Source organism: Daphnia magna, linkage group LG5 (genome assembly GCF_020631705.1).
Source record: "Daphnia magna isolate NIES linkage group LG5, ASM2063170v1.1, whole genome shotgun sequence".
Classification (NCBI taxonomy): Eukaryota; Metazoa; Arthropoda; class Branchiopoda; order Diplostraca; family Daphniidae; genus Daphnia; species Daphnia magna.
Window position 1 is genome coordinate 7,431,288 of NC_059186.1, and position 25,223 is coordinate 7,456,510.

At 45.7% G+C, this 25,223-nt stretch overlaps 7 non-coding genes across 7 annotated transcripts; all 7 read left to right on the forward strand.

The window, feature by feature from the left end:
• Positions 1–5,329: 5,329 nt before the first annotated feature.
• Positions 5,330–5,402, forward strand: Trnaf-gaa. Its single transcript has one exon. It is a non-coding gene; the product is annotated as a tRNA-Phe (tRNA).
• A 4,456-nt stretch (positions 5,403–9,858) lies between these two features.
• Trnaf-gaa lies at positions 9,859–9,931 on the forward strand. The gene has a single exon. It is a non-coding gene; the product is annotated as a tRNA-Phe (tRNA).
• A 4,292-nt stretch (positions 9,932–14,223) lies between these two features.
• On the forward strand, positions 14,224–14,295 carry Trnae-uuc. Its single transcript has one exon. It is a non-coding gene; the product is annotated as a tRNA-Glu (tRNA).
• A 1,016-nt stretch (positions 14,296–15,311) lies between these two features.
• Trnaf-gaa lies at positions 15,312–15,384 on the forward strand. The gene has a single exon. It is a non-coding gene; the product is annotated as a tRNA-Phe (tRNA).
• A 4,499-nt stretch (positions 15,385–19,883) lies between these two features.
• Positions 19,884–19,956, forward strand: Trnaf-gaa. The gene has a single exon. It is a non-coding gene; the product is annotated as a tRNA-Phe (tRNA).
• Positions 19,957–25,050: 5,094 nt separating this feature from the next.
• Positions 25,051–25,123, forward strand: Trnaf-gaa. The gene has a single exon. It is a non-coding gene; the product is annotated as a tRNA-Phe (tRNA).
• Positions 25,124–25,131: 8 nt separating this feature from the next.
• On the forward strand, positions 25,132–25,203 carry Trnae-uuc. The gene has a single exon. It is a non-coding gene; the product is annotated as a tRNA-Glu (tRNA).
• Positions 25,204–25,223: the final 20 nt, after the last annotated feature.

A 25,223-nucleotide genomic window follows, 5' to 3' on the forward strand; every position in this document is an offset into this window, starting at 1 on the left:
CACGTGCCAGTTGTGGCGAACTTGACAAGCAATCCCAGGCAAACAGTCGATAGTAGCTATACGCGGATTTAGTCGAACATTAATGACTTACTGATGACTAATAACCAGGCCCTGTATACAGCTGGTTTCACAAAGCATTTCATCGCAAGAAGCGAAACAATAAAAACGTGTCATTTATCTAATAAATGTCTCGACCAGGTTTCGGGGGTTAACGAATTAACGCTATGTTGTTGGTAAAAACGTACGTGCTGTTAGAGAGTATATAGTTGAGCGTTTGTCCCGATCACGACGAGCGATTTACGGGTTGGTGTTAATGGTTTCTTTTTAGTTTTTCTGATGTAGCCTAATCACATTTTTGGGGAACGAGAAAACCCGCATGAATTGATGGATTCATCGCGAGATATATTATAGACACAAACAGCCGCATGAAGCGTTAAGAAAAATGGGAAGAAAAAAAAAAGAAGGGAAAGGCTAATTATCTATGGACACCCGCCGCTCGTCTGCTTGTCCTTATCTCTTCCATTTTTTCCCGTCGACTGGTTTCCTGTGCTGGAGCAAAATCAGTCATAGCAGCTCTTATTATACTTCTATTGACATGTCCATGAATTGGATATGTCAACGACGACGTGAAATGAGCTACTTTTATCGTCTCGTTTTGACATCATAGGCCTCATTAGTAAACCCCGACATAAACATGTTCCAGTTCTCAACCAACCAAAGCACTACCCCTCTTTACCCCACCCACCTTCACCGAACCGCAGCGTGTTGTTTTACCAAACGGGATTTTTTTTTTTTTTTTAAGGGATACCATCTGATAATTGGACGGTATATAGGCGAAAATCTCGACCATTTTCCAATATTATACAGAGTTTAATCACATAAAGTAGATCACATGTATACATAGGATAGCGCCAGATCGTCCAAAATATACAGTCGTCTTTACAATATGAGATTCTTAAGCCAATGTGCCAAATTTGCATCGAGAATTTCTCTCTGTCTGTGTAGACGTGGAATGGAAATGAAAGAGGGAAAGGAGTCGAACCAAGATCTGGTATACGCGTATAACATATTAGAACTGTACACAGTAACGGCGGCGTGTATATATAGGCTTCTTCTTGAGCGGATTGATAGTTGTCTTGGATCTATCTGCTGCGGCCGGGTCAAAAGTTGACGTGATTAATAGCCGCCGATCGGCTTAAAATCGTTCGGCAGATAGCCGCACACAGAGAACAAGAATCTGCTGTCGGGTCTGCTTCGTTTCCAATCTCACCATCCATATATCGCCCCCCAGTCTTTCTCTTTTTCTTATAACGTAGTCACGTTAAATTTGATTCAATTCGCTGAGCTATCGGAATCGATTGCGGTGATAGTTTGTCGCGTGGAATAAACTCGTTGTTTGCTTCTGCATCTTTGGGTCCCAGCTGATATGTGTACCATTGTCGGGTCTGTGAGCGGGTCGAATGATTGACAGTTGGATCAGAAGAATGACAGAAATAAAAGAGGGGCTGTCGGCACGCATTAGATCCAGTAACACTGTAATACACCTTCTTCATACCCCATTGTTAGACACACCCTTTATAATTAACGATGACTGACGTTAGGGAGTTGGTGGCGAGTTGCGACCAAAACACAAAACGAGGGTGATCGCAATGAAAGATTCTATTTACAAGTTTTTGCATATCTAGTTTGCTGTTAAGGGCTCAATACGACGAACGATGGAACTTAATGCGAAAGGACTAACTATAAATTGGGATTGTTTTCATTAAAAATAGGTATCTGTTACATTTCAACATCCGCGATAGATTTCTTGTAAAACGCGAGTAGTCTAACACTATAGGAATAAATTCTTACATTCTTGCCATTATTGACACTTGATCTGATTTTAAAACACTAATGCATATAGAGTTGTGCAATGAATAGCATTCCATTCTTTTATTCGCTCTCCTTAAAGCCATCCCGTTATTCAATTAAAGATTTTTATTTTATTTCTCGCTCTCTGCAGGGCTCAGGGTTTGTTTTGATATGTCTGTATTTTCACTGGAAAGAAAGAGAGATGTCGGCTGGTAGACTGATCGGATTTCAGGACGCTCACCAATAGATTGGCAAACAACCAATCCCTTATTCATTGCCTCGGTTCCACATCGAACGTCAATATCGGCTAACAATTACTTTGCAAGCTGATGAGGAATATGGGGGGGAAAGGGGGACACGTAAGAGAAACTGCGCATAGATTATAATGGGATGCGCTTTTAATTACCATCAGCGGATGAACAATCCGGCCAAAGGATCATCACCACTATTTCAAGAAGAGAGCACCAATGCAAAAACAAGCAGAACACCCAGCTTTTCCAATGACGGTGGGGAAGGATCAGTCGGATTAGATATCCATTCCTGCCTGTGGAAAGTAGGTCCAATTTCTGCGTGAGTCATCCAACTAGAAGCCGACCAGATGTCTCCGCTATTTGTATACGCATCGCGCATTTCTACTTCACTTTTTTTGTACGTTTGTTGTTTCCAATTATAAGCCTACTGTAGGTCAATTATAGTAAGTCTGCAGCCTTATATCTGGTGGTGTCAATAATGGCCTTTGTCATTAAATATACGGATCTTCAAACATAGACCAGTATATAACTATATAGCTTGAGTCTACTGGTTTGATAGCTTTTTCTGCTTTATTATTTTTGCATTTCATAATTAATATATACACAATCACACCCTAAGGCCATGTATTTATTCATGTGTTTATTACAGCTATGACTTAGCAAAAAAAAGAGTCTTAACAGTTAAATTTCTCCAAACGGGTTATAACGTACAACACTTGAGGATGAGGTATCGCGGTCGCAATAATGGCCAAAGTATATAAACGATTAACACACTAAAGCTACACGAGATCTAGAGAGAAATTAGTGTTGAGGATTAACAGGAAAGTGGGTTCAGTGAATATACCCTTTCTAGAAATGCCAAATTGCTAGGCGGATTGCTGGGGTTATTCTTGAGAGGTGCATGATCAGCATCATGGCGGTCTAGCAGGAAGTAGAGATTATCACGCAAGTTGATGGGAGTATGGCATTCACTTCCGTGTAGCCTACCAATCTATTCACAAATATGTCCGAGGCTTTATATCGGTTACTCGTTTACTCTGTATGGCGGATCCTAAAAAGGAAATGAGGTGACGACAGCGTTTTGATGCAGAATTCTCTGAAAACTGGGATTCATGTTTCCTTCTCGGTATCTCTGCCATTTCCAGTTAAGTAAATGTACTAACCAACTGACAGCGCATAAAATTACAACTTTCTAAAAATTGAAGCACTTATTGGCTTCCATTGATTTCATCTATCATTTTTATAGGTTGTGGCCTATCTAGGTTTAAAAAAGGCTACATAATATCATCGTGAAGCGAACTAAATGATCACAACTTTTTGCTGCCTTCAGTGAAGTTTTACTGGATGTCAAGTAAAAAACGACTGAATCTTCACCAATCATGTTCAATATTTCTTATCAATATTCAGTTTAACAAATCTGTAGGGCTGATTGAAAAATAAACTTGATTTCCGTGATAACCATTCAATTCTGCATTAGAATCATGTATTTTAAACAAAATTTGAAATTTGGCCAAAAATGAAAAAGTGAGAAGGCTATACCCTTCCCAATTTTGTCAAAATCTGCAAATAACGACATCTCTTGGAATTTGACAAAAATCACACGGTACAATCAAAATTGAACGCTGATTTCGATTAAATGATTGGTTTTTTTGTTAAATCAGACGCTTCAAAAATAAAAGAAAACACAGTCCTGTTATAGCAACCCCAACTTTATTTTTTGTTTTTACGTTTAATTAAAAATGTATTAGGCTATTTGAAAAATAAACTTGATTTCCGTGATTATCATTCAATTCTGAATCGAAATGATGTAATTTAAGTCAAATTTTTAATTTGGCCAAAAATGGGAAGGCTATACCCTTCCTACTTTTGTCAAAATTTGCAAAAAACGACATCTCTTGGAATTTGACAAAAATCACGTGGTATAATCAAAATTGAACGCTGATTTCGATTAAGTCATTGGTTTTTTTGTTAAATCAGCCGCTTCAAAAATAAAAGAAAACCCGGTGCTGTTATAGCAACCCCAACTTTATTTTTTGTTTTTTTACGTTTAATAAAAAAAGGATTAGGCTAATTGAAAAATAAACTTGATTTCCGTGAGCCTACTTATTTTCGTCAAAATTTGCGAAAACCGACATCTCTTAGAATGCAATAAAAACACATACGTTATACTGGAAAATAAAAGCTGATTTTGGCTGGATTATTAGTTTTCCCGTTAATTGTGTCGCTTTTGAATCGAAATCATGAATGTGTTTTACTAAGTCTAAAATTTAGAAAAAATGAGTAAGTAAGTAATGTTATTCTAATTTTTCTTCAGCCGGTAACAAAAAAAGACGAAAACAAAAACTTCGCCTATGGGAAGAAAAAAGGAAACTGTTCGCGTTAGTTACAGATAAGCAAACTAGATGACTTGTTATCCCTCCGTCCGTCTAGAAATGAGACTAGATCACACCGGATACCTTAACGGTCAAGCCGATCCTCATGAAAACGAGACAGTTATACGTACCATTACGTTCCCTACAAGCTGCCACCAATTTCGGCGTGATTACCTAAAAGTTGCAAAAACGTTTGGAGAAAGAAAACCGTCATGATAATCGAGAAGCCATAAAAGTAATAAACCATCTATTGGTAATGAAGAAGCCATCTAGCGGGAAAATCTGGGGAAGAAAGGAGGGTCGGTCGCCACATTTTGACCACTTTGATAGAATCCCTATCGGAAAATTCGGAAGTAAATACTTATCATAGTTACATAATCCAATCCAGTAACAAAATGAGCATACTTCAAACTATAACCACGAAATATATCACATTCCCAATTGCAGATTAAACTTTCATGCAAAGTAAGTCTACGCTCTACGGCATCGAATAACGGTTTTGCTCTATTCCTCCAACTATATTTTCCACAAGGCCGGGGTTGGTACATACCCCGGACAATGGTGTTTCTCATAAGTCCGGGGGGTGGACAAGGTCGCACCACCCCCGACCTTGTCCGGGGTATGAACTATCTCCAGCCTTATGAGAAACACCATTGTCCGAAGTTCAAGGTCGGGGGGTGGTGCGAACCCCGGACAACTATATTTTCCACAAGACCGGGGTTTGTACATACCACGGACATGGAATAGCAACACCGTTATTCGTATTCGTCTAGTGTAGGTACAGGTAGAAATTTTAAAAGGTTCGATTTACAAAATTTTCTCAGGTGTGGCAATACTTTAACAATAATAATGTGTGCCGAAATAGCTCAGTTGGGAGAGCGTTAGACTGAAGATCTAAAGGTCCCTGGTTCGATCCCGGGTTTCGGCAGGTTGTTGTCCCATATGGTCTAGTGGCTAGTTTATGGAGGGGTTTCCGGAAGGGGAATAAACATGTATGAGGTAGGTGCATTTTAAAATATTACAAAAATTACATAAATAAAATATGAGGGAAAGAATCTACTAATCTACTGGGTAGGGAGTTTCTACGGGAAAAGGGGGGATATCCTCAGCTTCGGGGTTTGGTGCACCATGATGGAAATGGGCACACACCATATCCATTGATCCCTGGATCGCTGCCAATCGGGCCTTGAATCGGAAGGCACCCCAGGATCTTCCGTTGATTCCGAGAATCGAACGGATTTCGTCGTTCCTGGGGTACCATGATCCAAGAGACCCGACAACCAGGGGGAGAATCCTCCCATGCGAAGAATATTTATCATATTTCCGCTGGTAGGCATTCTCCATACTTCCCGGTTGGTCATAGCAGACCACGACGTCAACCATCACCCGGGAACCGGATAGTTGAAATTCAACATCCGGTCTTAACCTTTGCCCGGGGATGGCATTGTTGATCGTGACGTCGTGTCCCTGCTTGACTAGCAGCGATTCCAAGAGATCTTGGATGGTGTTGTGCCTCTTGGTGGCGAGCTGGAGACCTTCTTCACAGTGGTTAAGCACATGAAACCCGGTCTCGTTTTCCTTTCCGCATCGGCGGCAACTCGTATCTTGCTCCTGTGAGCAAAACCACGAGTGCCCCCGAAGAGGAAGGATGTCGAGCCGGGCCCTGTGAAGATATCTCCAGTCTCGGAAGGAGAGGGGCGTACGGCAGGATACCAGGCGAGCCATGTCTTTCGACTTGTCTTCCAGGGAGAGGCCAGTGGCAACTACTCCCTGGTGGCTCTTGTCGGAAATTAGGTCCCTGGTATAGCGCTGCCGAGCTACTTTCCGAAGTCCGCGGACTGCCTTGACTGGGCTTACGGAGACGTCATCGGCGACAATTCTTATATTTTCATCGCCGGATACATCAATCCGCACTCCCAGTCGTTTGGCAGCTTGGCGGGCAAGAGTCCAAAGATTGGACCCTGCCTCCGCGTACCTCAGTCTGTAGAGCCCCCCATCCACGGATCCCGAAAGATATTCCCCAACTGGCAACACTCCTGGATGCTCGTTTCTGAACCCTCGCCGGATGGTTTCATGGAGCTGCTCTCGACATATGTTCCTCACTGTAGGGTCTCTACAAGTGAGGAGCTGAGCAGCCCTGGCGATGGTCCAGATATCGGCATCATCAGTGAGGCGGCATGTTCCTAGGCCCCCAACCCGCCGGTCCGCGTAGAAAAACGGGACCGTTGCGTGATTGGGAAGGTTGCAAATAAGGCCTAAGAACTTCCTACACTCAGTGTCCAGTTGGGTGAGGCAGTCTTTCAGGACCCGACCCGAAGCGAGGTGATGGGAAAGGGAAGGTAGAAGGTGGCTACGGAAAATCTCAAGTTTTTGCCATGGTGCGAGGTGGGAGGCGGCAATCTTGTCAAGGTTAGGGATAAGGTCAGTGGGAGGACGAAACCGCAATTTCCCGCCGATCGGTGTACCAAGATATGTCTCTTGGTCGTCTGGTCCCAAGCACCGAATGGGTTGAGTACCGATTCGGCACAGAGCCTCAGACGGCTTGCCTTTGTCAATGACCAAGCAAGCACACTTCCCAGCGTTGAATTGCAGCCCTAAGGTGTCAGCGGTGAGGGATAAAATGTCTAAAATATTTTGGAGCTCGTCAGGAGAATTTGTAACCACGGCAATGTCGTCAGCATATGCCGTGGTCTTGACGAGCGAGCCAAATAATAGAAATCCGGGGTTGATATTGGACTTTCCGGCCCTGACGAGGGGCTCGGAAGCCAGATTAAAAATAGGGGCGCTAAGAGCGTCACCCTGACGAACACCTGCTGTTGGGGAAATACGAACAGATTCTTTCTGAACGGCAAAATCCATCCGATTCCCCGAGTAAATGTCCGCCAGGATGCGCCGGAGGTCGTCTGGTATCGGAAGAGAAGCAAACAGCTCTCCAAGGACGGCGTGAGGAACAGAACCAAACGCATTGCACATGTCTAGCCATGCTATAGACACATGCCTACGTTTGGTCCTTGTCTCCTCGACAACGGTCTGCAAGAGCTGTGTGTGCTCCTGGATACCATGGACCCCCGGGAGGAAACCCTTTTGCTCGGGGAGATAACCAGCCAAGATCTGAGGCGACCTCTGTGAGTCTCTGGCTGATTACTCCCGAGAACAGTTTGTAGATGGTCGGAAGAAGGGAAATTGGCCTAAAGTTGGAATAATCGCTAGTGTCCCCTTTCTTAAAGATGGGGACTGTTCGCGATATTTTCCAACAGTTAGGAATTCCAATCTTCCAAACTATTCTACAAACTGTTTCCAGCAAGATGCAGTCGGGGTCGAGGGCTCTTAGATGTCGATATTCTAGGCCATCGACCCCTGGTGATGTATTTGTAGCCCGGCGAAGTTTAGCCTCAAGCTCTTTTTGGCTAGGCGCACGATTGAGGAAGTCCATCTGGTCCCTTGATGGATGGGACCAGTCGCAGGTGTCGTAGAGTACCCTCGCACTCTGGCACTGCTGCGAAGGTAGACTCGAGCGGTGGTAAGTCCTCTCGAGGTATTCCTCCGCAGCTTCAACAGTGCCATCGTACGAGGGTGAACGATCTCCGAGCACCTCTCGAACGGCTCTTCTTGGGTAGATATTGAAAAGCCGTTGAATCTTCCTCGCTTCGTATGCCTTGAGCTTGATCTGTCGCCGGGCTCTCTGCATCTGCCGGTTTTGGTTTCTTTTTCTACCATTAGGGTTTCCTCGGGGTTTTTCAGGGCTAGGGTCTTCTAAAATCTGTGCTTTGTTGAGCCAGTCAGCAGTGCAACGTTCGAGGATGCCTTCGAGATCAAGAAGAGTCTCGCAGCTTAGAAAAGCAGGTACCCAGAGACAAGCGAAATCGCCGCCTCTTTGGCTTTGCTCTTCTGAGCTCTCTTGGCTGCATCCTCGAACATTTTGCTGACTGGGGGAAAAGGGTTGGGTCTCGTGAAGGGGATCGGGTGGTGGCCCTTCCGGAGCTACAGGTGGTGGATAAGAAATTTCTTGTAGAGGGAGTTCGTAGAGCCAACTAAAATTTTGTGTATTAAAAGATGCGGTGAACTCCCTCTCAAGAACTAAAATGGGGCTTTGGGTAAAATTTGCTGGAGATTGGGCATTACCATGCCCCTCCTCCTCGATCGCCGGCATTCCCATCACGGATAACTCTTGACGGTCATCTTCTGTGACAGCGATCTCCTCTTGGAAGGTTGCTACCACAGAAGAATCCAGAACAGAGGTATCCGCGTTGAAAAACCGTGGCGAACGGATGGAGGGTGATTTGCTGTGGTGCTGAGTGCAATCTCTGGTAATGCCCTTTTAGTGTAGGGCCATCTCCAGCAAATCCACACACTCCGCATTCCCAGTATTTCAAAAGTTGGAGTGTGTGGGCTGTCTCTAGGTGTCGATGAATACTACCCATGGCTCTGGTGTTCTGTGCCAGGGTAGTCCATTCGCACCTAGGACATTTAGTGGGTCCTCCAGGGTATCTTAAATTATTTTGTCCCCCTCGATTCTACAAGGGGGTAAAGTGGGGAGAGGCGAATGAGCGGGATTTGGGGACCCCTGCGAACCACCGATTTCATAAGAAACGGTGAGTTCGAGGGATTGGTGGAGAATACTGGAAGAAAGGGACTCAGTGCAGGGCCTTGCATGCCTGCCGGCTGAAATAAAGGAATTAAACTCCTTTTTGCAGACATACTGGGTCGTGAACTGAACCCCTCTCTTCGAGTGTCGATCTTTGATGTGTTTCTCCGCCAACTGTCTCTTGCGTTCCCCTGACCAGGGCCCGTTACCCCGATCACCCTGGTAAGCTCGTTCCCCACATCTTAATATGTTTGGCAGAGGAACTGGGATTTTAATAGCATTCCCATGGAGTCTTACTATAGTAGCGTTTTTACTAGATGCTCCTTCCTCTGCCATTCTAACCCTGGGAGCTGGGACCTTTTTCGTAAAAGATTAAAAGGAAGAAAGGATGAAAGGAATAAAAAATAGTTAAAAGAAAAGAGCAGAGAAATTATATAAGAAAAGGAAAGAAAATAATAAAAACGTTAAATATATTGGCTATTGTTTTAAAAAAGGTTTCAAAAAGGTTTCGCGAAAAATAAGGATAAAAGATCGTCTGCTCATTTAAACAAACGATAAAATCGGGAGCTGATAAAAACAGGTCTGCTTCGGACGGAGTCAGAAAACTCTATCGAAACGTGAGTATTTATATTCATCTTTCCATGACTTTTAGGGGAATTCAAAAAGGAGGTGGAAGCTTAAGGACACAAAAAGCATTGTTTCAATCAGTGAAAATTAAAATTTGTCAATAATTTGCTAAATTTGAGCAGCGCAACAAAGTGTCTGGGGTTTCGTTAAAGAATAAGCGCTAATTTCATACGCCGAAATAGCTCAGTTGGGAGAGCGTTAGACTGAAGATCTAAAGGTCCCTGGTTCGATCCCAGGTTTCGGCAGGTTGTTGTCCCATATGGTCTAGTGGCTTTTTTTTTTTATGGAGGGTTTTCCGGAAGGGGAATAAACATGTATGGGGTAGGTGCATTTTAAAATATTGCTAAAATTACATAAATAAAATAGATGGGAAAGAGTCTACTAATCTACTGGGTAGGGAATTTCTACGGGAAGAGGGGGGATATCCTCAGCTTCGGGGTTTGGTGCACCATGATGGAAATGGGCACACACCATATCCATTGATCCCTGGATCGCTGCCAATCGGGCCCTGAATCGGAAGGCACCCCAGGATCTTCCGTTGATTCCAAGAATCGAACGGATTTCGTCGTTCCTGGGGTACCATGATCCAAGAGACCCGACAACCAGGGGGAGAATCCTCCCATGCGAAGAATATTTATCATATTTCCGCTGGTAGGCATTCTCCATACTCCCTGGTTGGTCAAAGCAGACCACGACGTCGACCATCACCCGGGAACCGGATAGTTGAAATTCAACATCCGGTCTTAACCTCTGCCCGGGGATGGCATTGTTGATCGTGACGTCGTGTCCTTGCTTGACTAGCAGCGACTCCAAGAGATCCTGGATGGTGTTGTGCCTCTTGGTGGCGAGCTGGAGACCTTCTTCACAGTGGTTAAGCACATGAAACCCGGTCTCGTTTTCCTTTCCACATCGGCGGCAACTCGTATCTTGCTCCTGTGAGCAAAACCACGAGTGCCCCCGAAGAGGAAGGATGTCGAGCCGGGCCCTGTGAAGATATCTCCAGTCTCGGAAGGAGAGGGGCGTACGGCAGGATACCAGGCGAGCCATGTCTTTCGACTTGTCTTCCAGGGAGAGGCCAGTGGCAACTACTCCCTGGTGGCTCTTGTCAGAAATTAGGTCCCTGGTATAGCGCTGCCGAGCTACTTTCCGAAGTCCGCGGGCTGCCTTGACTGGGCTTACGGAGACGTCATCGGCGACAATTCTTATATTTTCGTCGCCGGATACATCAATCCGCACTCCCAGTCGTTTTGCAGCTTGGCGGGCAAGAGTCCAAAGATTGGACCCTGCCTCCGCGTACCTCAGTCTGTAGAGCCCCCCATCCACGGATCCCGAAAGATATTCCCCAACTGGCAACACTCCTGGATGCTCGTTTCTGAACCCTCGCCGGATGGTGTCATGGAGCTGCTCTCGGCATATGTTCCTCACTGTAGGGTCTCTACAAGTGAGGAGCTGAGCAGCCCTGGCGATGGTCCAGATATCGGCATCATCAGTGAGGCGGCATGTTCCTAGGCCCCCAACCCGCCGGTCCGCGTAGAAAAACGGGACCGTTGCGTAATTGGGAAGGTTGCAAATAAGGCCTAGAAACTTCCTGCACTCAGTGTCCAGTTGGGTAAGACAGTCTTTCAGGACCCGACCCGAAGCGAGGTGATGGGAAAGGGAGGGAAGAAGGTGGCTACGGAAGATTTCAAGTTTTTGCCATGGTGCGAGGTGGGAGGCGGCAATCTTGTCAAGGTTAGGGATAAGGTCAGTGGGAGGACGGAACCGCAATTTTCCGCCGATCGGTGTACCAAGATATGTCTCTTGGTCGTCTGGTCCCAAGCACCGAATGGGTTGAGTACCGATTCGGCACAGAGCCTCAGACGGCTTGCCTTTGTCAAAGACCAAGCAAGCACACTTCCCGGCGTTGAATTGCAGCCCTAAGGTGTCAGCGGTGAGGGATAAAATGTCTAAAATATTTTGGAGCTCGTCAGGAGAATTTGTAACCACGGCAATGTCGTCAGCATATGCCGTGGTCTTGACGAGCGAGCCAAATAATAAAAATCCGGGGTTGATATTGGACTTTCCGGCCCTGACGAGGGGCTCGGAAGCCAGATTAAAAAATAGGGGCGCTAAGAGCGTCACCCTGACGAACACCTGCTGTTGGGGAAATACGAACAGATTCTTTCTGAACGGCAAAATCCATCCGATTCCCCGAGTAAATGTCCGCCAGGATGCGCCGGAGGTCGTCTGGTATCGGAAGAGAAGCAAACAGCTCTCCAAGAACGGCGTGAGGCACAGAACCAAACGCATTGCACATGTCTAGCCATGCTATAGACACATGCCTACGTTTGGTCCTTGCCTCCTCGACAACGGTCTGCAAGAGCTGTGTGTGCTCCTGGATACCATGGACCCCCGGGAGGAAACCCTTTTGCTCGGGAGATAACCAGCCAAGATCTGAGGCGACCTCTGTGAGTCTCTGACTGATTACTCCCGAGAACAGTTTGTAGATGGTCGGAAGAAGGGAAATTGGCCTAAAGTTGGAATAATCGCTAGTGTCCCCTTTCTTAAAGATGGGGACTGTTCGCGATATTTTCCAACAGTTAGGAATTCCAATCTTCCAAACTATTCTACAAACTGTTTCCAGCAAGATGCAGTCGGGGTCGAGGGCCCTTAGATGTCGATATTCTAAGCCATCGACCCCTGGTGATGTATTTGTTGCCCGGCGAAGTTTAGCCTCAAGCTCTTTTTGGCTAGGCGCACGATTGAGGAAGTCCATCTGGTCCCTTGATGGATGGGACCAGTCGCAGGTGTCGTAGAGTACCCTCGCACTCTGGCACTGCTGCGAAGGTAGACTCGAGCGGTGGTAAGTCCTCTCGAGGTATTCCTCCGCAGCTTCAACAGTGCCATCGTACGAGGGTGAACGATCTCCGAGCACCTCTCGAACGGCTCTTCTTGGGTATATATTGAAGAGCCGTTGAATCTTCCTCGCTTCGTAGGCCTTGAGCTTTATCTGTCGCCGGGCTTTCTGCATCTGCCGGTTTTGGTTTCTTTTTCTACCATTAGGGTTTCCTCGGGGTTTTTCAGGGCTAAGGTCTTCTAAAATCTGTGCTTTGAGGAGCCAGTCAGCAGTGCAACGTTCGAGGACGCCTTCGAGATCAAGAAGAGTCTCGCAGCTCAGAAAAGCAGGTACCCAGAGACAAGCGAAATCGCCGCCTCTTTGGCTTTGCTCTTCTGAGCTGTCTTGGCTGCATCCTCGAACATTTTGCTGACTGGGGGAGAAGGGTTGGGTCTCTTGAACGGGATCGGGTTGTGGCCCTTCCGGAGCTACAGGTGGTGGATAAGAAATTTCTTGTAGAGGGAGTTCGTAGAGCCAACTAAAATTTTGTGTATTAAAAGATGCGGCGAACTCCCTCTCAAGAATTAAAATGGGGCTTTGGGTAAAATTTGCTGGAGATTGGGCATTACCAGGCCCCTCCTCTTCGATCGCCGGCATTCCCATCACGGATAACTCTTGACGCTCATCTTCTGTGACAGCGATCTCCTCTTGGAAGTTTGCTACCACAGAAGAATCCCGAACAGAGGTATCCGCGTTGAAAAACCGTGGCGACCGGATGGAGGGTGATTGCTGTGGTGCTGAGTGCAATCTCTGGTAATGCCCTTTTAGTGTAGGGCCATCTCCAGCAAATCCACACACTCCGCATTCCCAGTATTTCAAAAGTCGGAGTGTGTGGGCTGTCTCTAGGTGTCGATGAATACTACCCATGGCTCTGGTGTTCTGTGCCAGGGTAGTCCATTCACACCTAGGACATTTAGTGGGTCCTCCAGGGTATCTTAAAATTATTTTGTCCCCCTCGATTCTACAAGGGGGAAAAGTGGGGAAAGGTGAGTGAGCGGGATTTGGGGACCCCTGCGAACCACCGATTTCAGAAGAAACGGTGAGTTCGAGGGATTGGCGGAGAATACTGGAAGAAAGGGACTCAGTGCAGGGCCTTGCATGCCTGCCGGCTGAAATAAAGGAATTAAACTCCTTTTTGCAGCCAATGCAGACATACTGGGTCATGAACTGAACCCCTCTCTTCGAGTGTCGATCTTTGATGTGTTTCTCCGCCAACTGTCTCTTGCGTTCCCCTGACCAGGGCCCGTTACCCCGCTCACCCTGGCAAGCTCGTTCCCCACATCTTAATATGTTTGGCAGAGGAACTGGGATTTTAATAGCATTCCCATGGAGTCTTACTCTAGTAGCGTTTCTACTAGATGCTCCTTCCTCTGCCATTCTAACCCTGGGACCACTTTCATAAAAGATTAAAGGAAAGAAAGGAATAAAGGAATAAAAAGAAATAAAAAGAAAAGAGCAGAGAAATTATATAAAAAAGGAAAGAAAATGATTAAAACGATAAATATATTGGCTATTGTTTTAAAAAAGGTATCAAAAAGGTTTCACGAAAAATAAGGATAAAAGATCGTCTGCTCATGTAAACAAACGATAAAAACGGGAGCTCATAAAAACACGTCTGCTTCGGACGGAGTCAGACAGCGTTACTCAATATGGTCAATATGGTCTCATATGGTCTAGTGGCTAGGATACTTGGCTTTCACCCAAGAGGCTCGGGTTCGATTCCCGGTATGGGAATTTGAATTTTTTTTTTTCAATGGGGCCTCAAAATAGAGGAATCTCTTCTGTTATTTTTGATAAAGTTTACTTTCCCTGAGAGATTTTTCTTTGGTGAAGATGGAAGGCTATGCCGTGGTTATGGGCCCCGGCCTGTTTATTGTTTCCCTGGGGGTTCCAGCCGTTCTGTGATTGGCTGAAATTGGGGGGAATTATCGCGTGAAACTGGGGAATTTTTCGTTTTCGTTTATTTTTTATTCGATTCGCCGTATTAAACTACGTGTCTGGGCAAATTTTCAATTCTGTTGGTGTTTTTCTTCATTTTATATATTTATTATTCGGTCAAAATTTAAATTTTTATGGTTCCCGCCGGTTTGTGATTGGCTGCAAATTGGGCAGAATTATCGCGGGTAAACTGGGGAACTTTTCGTTTTCATTTTTTTTTATTTGATTAGCCGTATTAAACTACGTGTCTGAGCAGAATTTCAAATCTGTTGGTGTTTGTGTTCATTTTATAACTTTTATTTTGTGTTTGACGGTTTGTTTACAAATATCGTAGGCGGCTGTCGTTTGTCATTTGTTCTGGATGCTTCGGCCAACGCAGCCCCACATAAATCTCGAAGGCCGACACCCAGTGGCGTTTTACTAAATATAAAATGTAGAAATGCAAAGCCCCAAGCTTGGTTTAAACTAAGTTTCTGAAAAAGCCATGCAGAATATATACTGTAGAAAAAATTTTAGTTGCAAAAGAAAATATACAGGTAAAAATATTTATATTTATTAAATAAAAGGGGAAACGTGAGTATTTATCGGTATTTATATTCATCTTTCCATGAACTTTAGGGGAATACAAAAAGGAGGCGGAAGCTTAAGGACACAAACAGTATTGTTTCAATCAGTAAAAATTAGATATTAATTTGCTAAATTTGTGCAGACGAAAAAGAAACAAACAACACCATTGCCATATAAGAATCCCATTAGGAAAAAAGCATCAAAGTGTCTGGTGTTTGGTTAAAGGATTAGTGCAAGTTTGATATGCCGAAATAGCTCAGTTGGGAGAGCGTTAGACTGAAGATCTAAAGGTCCCTGGTTCGATCCCGGGTTTCGGCAGGTTGTTGTCCCATATGGTCTAGTGGCTAGTTTATAGAGGGTTTTCCGGAAGGGGAATAAACATGTATGAGGTGGGTGCATTTTAAAATATTACTAAAATTACATAAATAAAATATGTGGGAAAGAATCTACTGGGTAGGGAGTTTCTACGGGAAAAGGGGGGATATCCTCAGCTTCGGGGTTTGGTGCACCATGATGGAAATGGGCACACACCATTTCCATTGATCCCTGGATCGCTGCCAATCGGGCCTTGAATCGGAAGGCACCCCAGGATCTTCCGTTGATTCCGAGAATCGAACGGATTTCGTCGTTCCTGGGGTACCATGATCCAAGAGACCCGACAACCAGGGGGAGAATCCTCCCATGCGAAGAATATTTATCATATTTCCGCTGGTAGGCATTCTCCATACTCCCTGGTTGGTCATAGCAGACCACGACGTCGACCATCACCCGGGAACCGGATAGTTGAAATTCAACATCCGGTCTTAACCTTTGCCCGGGGATGGCATTGTTGATCGTGACGTCGTGTCCCTGCTTGACTAGCAGCGACTCCAAGAGATCTTGGATGGTGTTGTGCCTCTTGGTGGCGAGCTGGAGACCTTCTTCACAGTGGTTAAGCACATGAAACCCGGTCTCGTTTTCCTTTCCGCATCGGCGGCAACTCGTATCTTGCTCCTGTGAGCAAAACCACGAGTGCCCCCGAAGAGGAAGGATGTCGAGCCGGGCCCTGTGAAGATATCTCCAGTCTCGGAAGGAGAGGGGCGTACGGCAGGATACCAGGCGAGCCATGTCTTTCGACTTGTCTTCCAGGGAGAGGCCAGTGGCAACTACTCCCTGGTGGCTCTTGTCGGAAATTAGGTCCCTGGTATAGCGCTGCCGAGCTACTTTCCGAAGTCCGCGGACTGCCTTGACTGGGCTTACGGAGACGTCATCGGCGACAATTCTTAGATTTTCGTCGCCGGATACATCAATCCGCACTCCCAGTCGTTTGGCAGCTTGGCGGGCAAGAGTCCAAAGATTGGACCCTGCCTCCGCGTACCTCAGTCTGTAGAGCCCCCCATCCACGGATCCCGAAAGATATTCCCCAACTGGCAACACTCCTGGATGCTCGTTTCTGAACCCTCGCCGGATGGTGTCATGGAGCTGCTCTCGGCATATGTTCCTCACTGTAGGGTCTCTACAAGTGAGGAGCTGAGCAGCCCTGGCGATGGTCCAGATATCGGCATCATCAGTGAGGCGGCATGTTCCTAGGCCCCCAACCCGCCGGTCCGCGTAGAAAAACGGGACCGTTGCGTGATTGGGAAGGTTGCAAATTAGGCCTAGAAACTTCCTACACTCAGTGTCCAGTTGGGTAAGGCAGTCTTTCAGGACCCGACCCGAAGCGAGGTGATGGGAAAGGGAGGGAAGAAGGTGGCTACGGAAGATTTCAAGTTTTTGCCATGGTGCGAGGTGGGAGGCGGCAATCTTGTCGAGGTTAGGGATAAGGTCAGTGGGAGGACGAAACCGCAATTTCCCGCCGATCGGTGTACCAAGATATGTCTCTTGGTCGCCTGGTCCCAAGCACCGAATGGGTTGAGTACCGATTCGGCACAGAGCCTCAGACGGCTTGCCTTTGTCAATGACCAAGCAAGCAGACTTCCCGGCGTTGAATTGCAGCCCTAAGGTGTCAGCGGTGAGGGATAAAATGTCTAAAATATTTTGGAGCTCGTCAGGAGAATTTGTAACCACGGCAATGTCGTCAGCATATGCCGTGGTCTTGACGAGCGAGCCAAATAATAAAAATCCGGGGTTGGTATTGGACTTTCCGGCCCTGACGAAGGGCTCGGAAGCCAGATTAAAAATAGGGGCGCTAAGAGCGTCACCCTGACGAACACCTGCTGTTGGGGAAATACGAACAGATTCTTTCTGAACGGCAAAATCCATCCGATTCCCCGAGTAAATGTCCGCCAGGATGCGCCGGAGGTCGTCTGGTATCGGAAGAGAAGCAAACAGCTCTCCAAGAACGGCGTGAGGAACAGAACCAAACGCATTGCACATGTCTAGCCATGCTATAGACACATGCCTACGTTTGGTCCTTGTCTCCTCGACAACGGTCTGCAAGAGCTGTGTGTGCTCCTGGATACCATGGACCCCCGGGAGGAAACCCTTTTGCTCGGGGAGATAACCAGCCAAGATCTGAGGCGACCTCTGTGAGTCTCTGGCTGATTACTCCCGAGAACAGTTTGTAGATGGTCGGAAGAAGGGAAATTGGCCTAAAGTTGGAATAATCGCTAGTGTCCCCTTTCTTAAAGATGGGGACTGTTCGCGATATTTTCCAACAGTTAGGAATTCCAATCTTCCAAACTATTCTACAAACTGTTTCCAGCAAGATGCAGTCGGGGTCGAGGGCTCTTAGATGTCGATATTCTAGGCCATCAACCCCTGGTGATGTATTTGTAGCCCGGCGAAGTTTAGCCTCAAGCTCTTTTTGGCTAGGCGCACGATTGAGGAAGTCCATCTGGTCCCTTGATGGATGGGACCAGTCGCAGGTGTCGTAGAGTACCCTCGCACTCTGGCACTGCTGCGAAGGTAGACTCGAGCGGTGGTAAGTCCTCTCGAGGTATTCCTCCGCAGCTTCAACAGTGCCATCGTACGAGGGTGAACGATCTCCGAGCACCTCTCGAACGGCTCTTCTTGGGTAGATATTGAAAAGCCGTTGAATCTTCCTCGCTTCGTAGGCCTTGAGCTTGATCTGTCGCCGGGCTCTCTGCATCTGCCGGTTTTGGTTTCTTTTTCTACCATTAGGGTTTCCTCGGGGTTTTTCAGGGCTAGGGTCTTCTAAAATCTGTGCTTTGGGGAGCCAGTCAGCAGTGCAACGTTCGAGGACGCCTTCAAGATCAAGAAGGGTCTCGCAGCTCAGAAAAGCAGGTACCCAGAGACAAGCGAAATCGCCGCCTCTTTGGCTTTGCTCTTCTGAGCTGTCTTGGCTGCATCTTCGAACATTTTGCTGACTGGGGAAAAAGGGTTGGGTCTCTTGAGGGGGATCAGGTTGGGGCCCTTCCGGAGCTACAGGTGGTGGATAAGAAATTTCTTGTAGAGGGAGTTCGTAGAGCCAACTAAAATTTTGTGTATTAAAAGACGCGGTGAACTCCCTCTCAAGAATTAAAATGGGGCTTTGGGTAAAATTTGCTGGAGATTGGGCATTACCAGGCCCCTCCTCTTCGATCGCCGGCATTCCCATCACGGATAACTCTTGACGCTCATCTTCTGTGACAGCGATCTCCTCTTGGAAGGTCGCTACCACAGAAGAATCCCGAACAGAGGTATCCGCGTTGAAAAACCGTGGCGACCGGATGGAGGGTGATTGCTGTGGTGCTGAGTGCAATCTCTGGTAATGCCCTTTTAGTGTAGGGCCATCTCCAGCAAATCCACACACTCCGCATTCCCAATATTTAACTAGTCGGAGTGTGTGGGCTGTCTCTAGGTGTCTGTGGATACTACCCATGGCTCTGGTGTTAGTTGCCAAGGTAGTCCACTCACACCTAGGACACTTCGTGGGTTTCCCAGGGTATTTTAAAATGATTTTGTCCCCTTCAATTCTGGAAGGGGAAAACGTGGGGAGAGAAGAGTGAGCGGGATTAGGAGACCCCTGCGAACCATCCATTGCAGATGCAATGGTTAGTTCGAGGGATTGGCGGAGAATACTGGAGGAAAGGGACTCAGTACAAGGTCTTGCATGTCTGCCGGCTGAAATAAACGAATTAAATTCCTTTTTACAGCCAAGGCAGACATACTGGGTGGTGTACTGAACCCCTCTCCTAGAATGTCTTTCTTTTATGTGTGTCTCCGCCAATTGTCTCTTGCGATCCCCAGACCAGGGACCGCTACCTCGCTCACCTTGACAGGATTTCTCCCCACATTTTAAAATGTTTGGCAGAGGAACTGGGATTTTAATGATTGTCCCATGGAGTCTTACACTAGTAGAATTTCTACTAGATGCTCCTACCTCTGCCATTGCTACCCTGGGCCCACTTACATATAAGAGTGTAAAACAGAAATTCTTAGGAAGTAAAAACAAAAAATGAAATAAAATTCGGAAAAATATAGGGAGAAAAATTTAAAGACCAATTAAAAAAATATGAAGAAAAATATTTTTTTTTATAGGATTTGAGATGATTAAAAAATAAATAAATAGATAATAAGGGAAATGGGAAAAAAAAATTTAAAAGAACGGAAAATGAGATGAAAAATGAATATAAATAAACAAGTAGAATGGAATATTAAAATTACAGAAAAAATAGTATTGAATAAAAGCAAAATATTTTTTTTTGTAAAAACAGAAGAGTTTCTCGGATGAAGTTAGATAAAAGAGAAGAACAATATAACGAGCTAAAACATAACATCAATAAAAACCCAGAGCCCTTTGAAAACACGTCTGCTCTCGACAAAGTCTAGCAGAAAAAAAAAAAAAGCATCAAAGTGTCTGGTGTTTGGTTAAAGGATTAGTGCAAGTTTGATATGCCGAAATAGCTCAGTTGGGAGAGCGTTAGACTGAAGATCTAAAGGTCCCTGGTTCGATCCCGGGTTTCGGCAGGTTGTTGTCCCATATGGTCTAGTGGCTAGTTTATGGAGGGGTTTCCGGAAGGGGAATAAACATGTATGAGGTAGGTGCATTTTAAAATATTACTAAAATTACATAAATAAAATATGAGGGAAAGAATCTACTAATCTACTGGGTAGGGAGTTTCTACGGGAAAAGGGGGGATATCCTCAGCTTCGGGGTTTGGTGCACCATGATGGAAATGGGCACACACCATATCCATTGATCCCTGGATCGCTGCCAATCGGGCCTTGAATCGGAAGGCACCCCAGGATCTTCCGTTGATTCCGAGAATCGAACGGATTTCGTCGTTCCTGGGGTACCATGATCCAAGAGACCCGACAACCAGGGGGAGAATCCTCCCATGCGAAGAATATTTATCATATTTCCGCTGGTAGGCATTCTCCATACTCCCTGGTTGGTCATAGCAGACCACGACGTCAACCATCACCCGGGAACCGGATAGTTGAAATTCAACATCCGGTCTTAACCTTTGCCCGGGGATGGCATTGTTGATCGTGACGTCGTGTCCCTGCTTGACTAGCAGCGATTCCAAGAGATCTTGGATGGTGTTGTGCCTCTTGGTGGCGAGCTGGAGACCTTCTTCACAGTGGTTAAGCACATGAAACCCGGTCTCGTTTTCCTTTCCGCATCGGCGGCAACTCGTATCTTGCTCCTGTGAGCAAAACCACGAGTGCCCCCGAAGAGGAAGGATGTCGAGCCGGGCCCTGTGAAGATATCTCCAGTAGCGGAAGGAGAGGGGCGTACGGCAGGATACCAGGCGAGCCATGTCTTTCGACTTGTCTTCCAGGGAGAGGCCAGTGGCAACTACTCCCTGGTGGCTCTTGTCGGAAATTAGGTCCCTGGTATAGCGCTGCCGAGCTACTTTCCGAAGTCCGCGGACTGCCTTGACTGGGCTTACGGAGACGTCATCGGCGACAATTCTTAGATTTTCGTCGCCGGATACATCAATCCGCACTCCCAGTCGTTTGGCAGCTTGGCGGGCAAGAGTCCAAAGATTGGACCCTGCCTCCGCGTACCTCAGTCTGTAGAGCCCCCATCCACGGATCCCGAAAGATATTCCCCAACTGGCAACACTCCTGGATGCTCGTTTCTGAACCCTCGCCGGATGGTGTCATGGAGCTGCTCTCGGCATATGTTCCTCACTGTAGGGTCTCTACAAATGAGGAGCTGAGCAGCCCTGGCGATGGTCCAGATATCGGCATCATCAGTGAGGCGGCATGTTCCTAGGCCCCCAACCCGCCGGTCCGCGTAGAAAAACGGGACCGTTGCGTGATTGGGAAGGTTGCAAATTAGGCCTAGAAACTTCCTACACTCAGTGTCCAGTTGGGTAAGACAGTCTTTCAGGACCCGACCCGAAGCGAGGTGATGGGAAAGGGAGGGAAGAAGGTGGCTACGGAAGATTTCAAGTTTTTGCCATGGTGCGAGGTGGGAGGCGGCAATCTTGTCGAGGTTAGGGATAAGGTCAGTTGGTGGTCGGAACCGCAATTTTCCTCCGATCGGTGTACCAACATATGTTTCTTGGTCGTCTGGACCCAAGCACCGAATTAATTGATCACCAATTCAGCACTGGGCGTCAGACGGCTTGCCTTTGTCGAAGACCAGGCAAGCACACTTCCCGGCATTAAATTGCAGCCCCAAGGTGTTTGCGGTGAGGGTAAAAACGTTTAAAATGTTTTGGAGCTCGGAGGGAGAATTTGTAACCACGGCAATGTCGTCAGCATATGCCGTGGTTTTCTCGAGCGAGCCAAATATTAAAAATCCGGGGTTAATATTGGACTTTCCGGCCCTGACGAGGGGTTCGGAAGCCAGGTTAAAAATAGGGGAACTAAGAGCGTCACCCTGGCGAACACCTGCTGTCGGGAAAATGCGGATGGATTCTTTCCCAACGGCAAAATCCATCCGATTTCCCGAATATATGTCCACCAGGATGCGCCGGAGGTCCTCTGGTATTGGAAGTGATGTGAACAGCTCATTCAGAACGGCGTGAGGCACAGATCCAAACGCGTTGCACATGTCCAGCCATGCAATAGACATGTGCTTTCGTTTGGTCTTTGTCTCCTCGACAACCGTCTGTAAGAGCTGTGTATGTTCCTGAATACCATGGACCCCCGGGAGGAAACCCTTTTGCTCGGGAGATAACCAGCCAAGGTCTGAAGCGACTTGCGTTATTCTCTGGCTGATCACTCCCGAGAACAGTTTGTAAATGGTAGGAAGAAGGGATATTGGTCTAAAGTTGGAATAGTCGCTAGTGTCCCCTTTCTTGAAAATGGGGACAGTTCGCGATGTCTTCCAACAATTAGGAACCCCTAGCTTCCAAACCATTTTACAAACTGTTTCCAGCAGAATGCAGTTGGGGTCGATGGCTCTAAGATGACGGTATTCTAGGCCATCAACCCCTGGTGATGTGTTGGTAGCCCGGCGGAGCTTAGCTTCAAGCTCTTGTTGGGTTGGCGCACGATTAAGGAAGTTCATCTGGTCCTCTGAAGGTTGGGACCAGTCGCAGGTGTCGTAGAGTTCCCTCGCACTTTGGCACTGCTGCGGAGATGGTCTCAATCGGTTGTAAGTCCTCTTGAGATATTCCTCCGCAGCTTGTACAGTACCATCGTAGGAGGGTAAACGGTCTTCGAGCACCTGTCGAACGGCTCTTCTTGGGTAAATGTTGAAGAGCCGCTGAATCTTCCTCGCCTCGTACGCCTTTTGCTTGATATGTCGCCGGGCCTTCTGCATCTGCCGGTTTTGGTTTCTTTTTCTTTTGTCAGGGTTTCCTCGGGGTTGTTCAGGGCTAGGGTCTTGTAAAATTTGTGCTTTAGGGAGCCAGTCAGCTGTGCAACGTTCGAGGACATCGTCTAGGTCATGTAGAGTCTGACAGCTCAAGAAGGCAGGAACCCAGAGACTGACAAAATCGTCGTCTCTTTGACTCTGCTCTTCTGAGCTGTGGTGACTACGTCCTCGATTGCTGTGCTGACTGGGGACAAAGGATAAGGTCTCGGGGTTAGGTGAAGGGTCTAAAATCTCTTGTGATAAAATTGTGGGGCTAGTATTTTCTTGTGGGGGAGTTCATAAAGCCAACTAAAATTTTGTGTATTAAAAGAGGAGGCGAACTCCCTCCCAAGATCTAAAATAGGGCTAGCGGTAAAATTTGCTGGAGATAGGACATTACCAGGGGATTCCTCGATCGCTGGGATTTCCACCACGGATAGCTCATCACGCTCGTCTTCTGTTGCAGTAACATCCTCTAGAGAGATCACTGCAGCAGAAGAGTCACGGTTTGAGCCATCCATACTGGATATCCCAGCAAATCGGATGGAGGGTGATGGGTTGTTATTAGAATGTAACCTTTGGTAATGTCCTTTTAGTGTAGGGCCATCTCCAGCAAATCCACACACTCCGCATTCCCAATATTTAACTAGTCGGAGTGTGTGGGCTGTCTCTAGGTGTCTGTGGATACTACCCATGGCTCTGGTGTTAGTTGCCAAGGTAGTCCACTCACACCTAGGACACTTCGTGGGTTTACCAGGGTATTTTAAAATGATTTTGTCCCCTTCAATTCTGGAAGGGGAAAACGTGGGGAGAGAAGAGTGAGCGGGATTAGGAGACCCCTGCAGAACCATCCATTGCAGATGCAATGGTTAGTTCGAGGGATTGGCGGAGAATACTGGAGGAAAGGGACTCAGTACAAGGTCTTGCATGTCTGCCGGCTGAAATAAACGAATTAAATTCCTTTTTACAGCCAAGGCAGACATACTGGGTGGTGTACTGAACCCCTCTCCTAGAATGTCTTTCTTTTATGTGTGTCTCCGCCAATTGTCTCTTGCGATCCCCAGACCAGGGACCGCTACCTCGCTCACCTTGACAGGATTTCTCCCCACATTTTAAAATAATTGGCAGAGGAACTGGGATTTTAATGATTGTCCCATGGAGTCTTACTCTAGTAGCATTTCTACTAGATGCTCCTACCTCTGCCATTGCTACCCTGGGCCCACTTACATATGAAAGAATAAAACAGTAATTCTTATTGACTAAAAACAAACAAATAAAGAAAAAATCGGTAAAATATTGTTAGAAAAATTTAAAAAAAAACCATTAAAAATCTGAAGAGAAAATTCTAAAAAAATATAGAAAGAGAGGAATTTAGAAATTTAAGAAAGAAAGAAAAAAAATAGAAAAATAGATGTTTTAAGTACTAAAAATTAAAAATTAAATAATTTTGTAAAGAATAAAAAAATAGAAACCGAAGAAATTGTGGAATAAAAAAATTTAGTGAAGAATAAAGAAAAATTTTAAAAACAAAGAAATTGTGGTATAAAAAAATTAATGAAGAATTAAAAAAAAAATAATAATAATTTAAAAACCGAAGAAAGTGTGAAATCAAATGAAAAAAAAATTCATGGATGAAAAGAATAAATAAATAAATTCTATAGAGTACTAAAATTAAAGAAAGATATGCATTAAAATTCAATATTTGTTTTGGTTAAAGCATAATAAAAAAATTTTTTTTAAAGAGTTTTTTGGATGTAAATGGATAAAATGTAAAAATAATACAAGGAGCTAAAACATTTCATCAGTGAAAACGGGAGCTTTTTAAAAACACGTCTGCTCTACACGAAGTCTAGCAGACCAAAAAATGAAATAAAATTCGGAAAAATATAGGGAGAAAAATTTAAAGACCAATTAAAAAAATATGAAGAAAAATATTTTTTTTTATAGGATTTGAGATGATTAAAAAATAAATAAATAGATAATAAGGGAAATGGGAAAAAAAAATTTAAAAGAACGGAAAATGAGATGAAAAATGAATATAAATAAACAAGTAGAATGGAATATTAAAATTACAGAAAAAATAGTATTGAATAAAAGCAAAATATTTTTTTTTGTAAAAACAGAAGAGTTTCTCGGATGAAGTTAGATAAAAGAGAAGAACAATATAACGAGCTAAAAAATAACATCAATAAAAACCCAGAGCCCTTTGAAAACACGTCTGCTCTCGACAAAGTCTAGCAGAAAAAAAAAAAAAGCATCAAAGTGTCTGGTGTTTGGTTAAAGGATTAGTGCAAGTTTGATATGCCGAAATAGCTCAGTTGGGAGAGCGTTAGACTGAAGATCTAAAGGTCCCTGGTTCGATCCCGGGTTTCGGCAGGTTGTTGTCCCATATGGTCTAGTGGCTAGGATACTTGGCTTTCACCCAAGAGGCTCGGGTTCGATTCCCGGTATGGGAAATACGTTTTATTTTAAAATA